Here is a 4778-nt window from a genome sequence, read left to right as displayed (position 1 = left end):
GGTGTCCCTAAGACGTCCCTTGGTTATGTACACGTCACACTCTAAATACAGCACTGGACTGCCTAGCAACAATTGTTACGAATTACACGGTATTTTATTTGTTCAGATTTTGAAACGATACTCAGAGAAGCCAATAGAAATTTAAAAGGACGATTAAAGAAATGGTCCGCTTTTACTACCAATGTTTACACTAGTGTTATTTTGCTTAATTTTCTTAATTATTTTGTCTTCTTTCAAGGTATTTGAGCAATGGTAACATGATAACTGATATAGGGCAAGGTGCTTTCAATGGTATGGCAAGTCTTCGAAAGTTGTAAGTGACAAATCACAAGTTATGATTATTACAGTTATATATTTGACACTAAAATCTAATCGTAAATCATTCCACATTGTCTACTATTCAGGTCATTCCAAAACTTGACATTGCATTAATGACGACAAAGATCATTGGAACCAACACTCATCGACAACGACGGTAATAACAATACAAATTTACGACAAAAAGAAATCGCTGATAACAACATTCATTGATAAAACAACAACTATTATAAAAACGACAACGCTCGAGAAAAGACAAGTATGTAAATCAACAAGGTACAGGCTGCTCTGTATCTTGAACGCTAAGTGTATTATATCGGCGATAGATTTTTACCTTTGCTCAATGATAATAATTGTTTGATGTTTTTATGTTTTGAAGGGATTTGTCTTCAAAAAAAATAACTCATCTAAAGGATGGTGCCTTCAATGGTTTGACAAGCCTCCAATCGTTGTAAGTGGCAATCCACAAGTTACTTATTTTATCAGTTTCTTCACAATAAAGTATGTATTGCCTGATATTTCATTGTTTATGTCAAAAATAATAATCGTCGATAACGAACAACAATCTGAAAAGGGGGTATAATGTCAATCGGTATTACAACATCTGCACAGGATACGCACATAGGCCTACATTGTATGTGTTAAAAGTGGAGTTGTTTTCTTTAATAAATGAATCCTGGTGTCTCCAATGAACACAGCACCATAACATTAGAAAGCAGACGACTTTACCACCACGCTACATTGTTCTGCTGTAGTATTCTAAATATTATATTGGCATTTACTGGAAAAATAATATACACTCATTGATATGTCGGCAATTTTTTCTCGTTTGTTTTCTTTCAAGGGATTTGTCTAATAACGACATATCTGGTTTGAACAAAAGGTGCATTCAATGATTTAACAAGACTTCTAACATTGTAATTAACAATCCACAAGCTATGACTTATCATTTGTTGGGATTTTGATAGTCAACGCAAGTCACAAACTATTCAATATTCTTTACTATTTTTGTCATTTCAAAATGTATAACCTTATATTCGTATGATAGCGTCCGCAAAAATCTAACGAAAACGAGAAGAAGTTCTTGTATGAACGAGCTAAAGGGAGCCAATAAATTGGCCATCAATCAATGCAATATCTCTCATTAGAAAGCAGACGTCTTTACCACCACGCTACATCTGCTGTAGTATTCTAAATATTATATTGGCATTTACTGGAAAATAATATGCACTCGTTGATATGTCGACAATTTTTTCTCGTTTGCTTTTTTTTTTAAGGGATTTGTCTAATAACGACATATCTGGTTTAACAAAAGGTGCATTCAATGATTTAACAAGGCTTCTAACATTGTAAGTAACAATCCACAAGTTATGAATTATCATTTGTTGGGATTTTGATAGTCAACGCAAGTCACAAACTATTCAATATTCTTTACTATTTTTGTCATTTTAAAATGTATAACCTAACATTCGTATGATAGCGTCCGCAAAAATCTAACGAACACGACAAGAAGCTCTTCTCTCGTATGAACGAGCTAAAGGCAGACAATAAATTGGCCATCAATCAATGGAATATTTCCCAAGTAATACAGATTTTGAGACTAGGCCTTAGCTATGGGCGGATGCATTGATTTGTGTAGGCTGACTGAACATTGTTTTCTGATGGTTTGAAATCAGAAATTGTTAAGAATATAGCACTCTAAATGACCGAGAATGAAGCCATAATAATTACGAAAGCTTTCTAAAGTGTGTCTAGTTGACAATTATCCCAAAACACACACCACATAACATTATAATTATTTTATGTCATAGTTGGCGGTTGGGAGGGTACAGAAAGCACATTTGCGAACCGAGTAAGGGCCGACAGTTGTGGTTCCAGAATCAAAAGGCCCTTACAAAATTGCGGTTTTACTTCATGGGAGACTCATTATTGTTTTATTTTATAATCTTATGTAATGATTTCCGACAAATAAAAATAATCAAGTTGATACAACTTAGGCGATACACTGTGTCATATCGATTATAAACCAACATTTAAATAAACATTGTGATCGATAACATGAGAAATGTTAATTGCACATTATGAAAATCCTACTGATATATCTATTATCAGTTTCATGAAATTATCGATTCGATAAAAAGAATGTATTACTTATAAAAAATTAATTCCACATCACTGTCGAATTACTGTCTCACTGTCTCAAATTCCACACGGTAACGTACAACCACGTCATTAATTCGTTCGTTCTTGCGTCCTCAGTTCATTGAATTGTATTTTTATTTTATTTAGTCTTGAAGTACACTACGCATTGAAGATGAAATTAAATACGAAACAGCTGAGGTGAACAATCATAACACACAGTTCTCTCATTTATCTTAGCTAATTAATTGCAACTAGGACACCATACTGGCTCTATTGTTTTTCTCATTCTGTATTAAAAACCTGTAAAATTTCACAAAAGAATGTAACAAAAAACCCATGTCAGTTAACGGAAAAGACTCAATCTCAAACAGGGTCACAAGACAAACAATAGTATAACAAAAACATTTGGATTAAATCAATCAGAAATTAATCCCTATATTACTTATCAATGGGATGACCAACATTACAACTCATTATTAGCCCTAAGAGGGGCAATTTTCTCAGAAATCGTTGTATATCGTGCATTTCAGATTAGAGAAGAGGGATAGGCGACTAGGACTATTTTTAAGCCTTCAGATTTCCGATTTATTGACTTCGTGAAAGCGCTTTTAACTTTCAATTGTTGTTAAATCCCTACTTCAAAGTTTTAAGGTAATGATGACAAGGTAAAAAATGGATCGATGATCTAACGGCAAAGCTCAGGACTATCCTCGGAAGATCATACATTATGGATCTTCATGTAAGATCGCACGATTCTATCTGCAACAACTTTAAGAAGATTTCCTTTTTGTATTTGGGGACGAATATATTCACTCCAAAAAACTCTGTACATTTTATTTTTTATTTCAGATTTAATATCAGACCATTTGCGCTTAATGAAGAAAACGTTTAGCACAATTTCCTCTATCAATTTTTTTACCAACTTTGTTGACAATGTAGATTCCCAATCGAGCTAGCATTTTAATTAATAATAATAATAAAAATAATTAATAATAATAATAATGATAATAATAATAATAATAATTTTAGTGATAATATTAATAATAATGATTTAATAATAATAATGATAATAATAATAATAATAATAATAATAATAATAATAATAATAATAATAATAATAATAATAATAATAATAATAATAATAAGATATGAGATATAAAGAGCATTCAGAATTTTGAATAAAATGCAATTTTATTCATGAAGCCAGTTTTAACATTTTGTTTAAACAAATTTATTCATAGTATATCATATGAAGATTATATACCGTAAGTCATCAATAACATAATTAATTAAAAATGTATGAAAAATGTTTAGGTATTAAATGAGGTCAGGTCTAAATTTAAATAAAAATTGTTCCCTGGTCTAGTGAGATTTTACATGAAGTCAGGACATAATTGAGTGTTTCGGTATTGCTGCACATTTTTAATTTGTCAACTGTCATTAAGTATTTACACAGTGTAATTAAGAAGGTCACACACTGTGCAAAAAACTCTAAGGGAGATGTACACCTCATGTTCCCAAAAAGTTTTAAGGTTATTAAGACAAGGTAAATAATCGATCGATAAACTAACGCAAAGATCAGGACTTCCCTCTGAAGATTATGGATCTTCATGTAAGATCGCACGATTCTATGTGCAACAAGTTAAGAAGATTCCCCCTTTGTAATAGGAGAAGAATAAACTCACTCCAAAAACTTGTGCAATATTTGTACATTATATTTTGGATTTTAGATTTAATATCAGACATTTTGCGCTTAATGAAGGCAAAGAAAAAATTTCGTTGGCTTCATTTCCTCGATCCTATTGATAATACATTTCTAATAATAATAAGGAGAATGAGAAGAAGAAGAAGACCCCATGTTTGTATCGTCACCAGCGCTTCATAATTTCTTCCTTTTAAATTGGTTAAAACATTTACGAAAGTTTCAATCATATCATTTGATTTTTTTTTAAATATCTGGTCTGAGACGTTTTTCTTTGAGTGGTCCTCATATGCACACTCTACGCCGGTTGACCACCAAAATTGAATCACCTCATCCTTGGGTTATACCAATCAAACCCTGTATCTGGCATTTAAACCAGTGCAGCTGTTTTTGAGATATTTTTTACACAGGAAACACAAATTACCTCAAAAATGTAAATGACCCTCAAGTTCACTCACTAATTTGGATCGTGACCAGCGCTTGATAATTTATTCCTTCTTTAAACTTCCAGGAAGTTTTCAGGGGTGGCGCCATTATTTTTCCGACGGGCGGGGAGGTCGAAGTTCCCTACAAAAGCAAAGTGGGCGTGGTGGAGCTTCGATTAAAAGATATAGAA

At 32.3% G+C, this 4778-nt stretch overlaps 1 long non-coding RNA gene across 1 annotated transcript in view; it reads left to right on the top strand.

Moving 5' to 3' along the window:
• Positions 1-256: 256 nt before the first annotated feature.
• Positions 257-4778, top strand: part of LOC117122362 — a 7647-nt gene continuing 3125 nt past the window's right edge. Inside the window, exons 1-2 of the long non-coding RNA XR_004447705.1 lie at positions 257-313; positions 698-769. This is a non-coding gene — a long non-coding RNA (uncharacterized LOC117122362). The remainder of the gene's footprint in view (positions 314-697; positions 770-4778) is intronic.

This window comes from Anneissia japonica, unplaced genomic scaffold (genome assembly GCF_011630105.1).
Source record: "Anneissia japonica isolate Jap-2015-1 unplaced genomic scaffold, ASM1163010v1 scaffold287635_len88462_cov110, whole genome shotgun sequence".
In the NCBI taxonomy this organism is placed as follows: domain Eukaryota; kingdom Metazoa; phylum Echinodermata; class Crinoidea; order Comatulida; family Comatulidae; genus Anneissia; species Anneissia japonica.
Note: the sequence above shows the minus strand (reverse complement) of the source record. Positions and strands in the feature narration are given on the sequence as shown.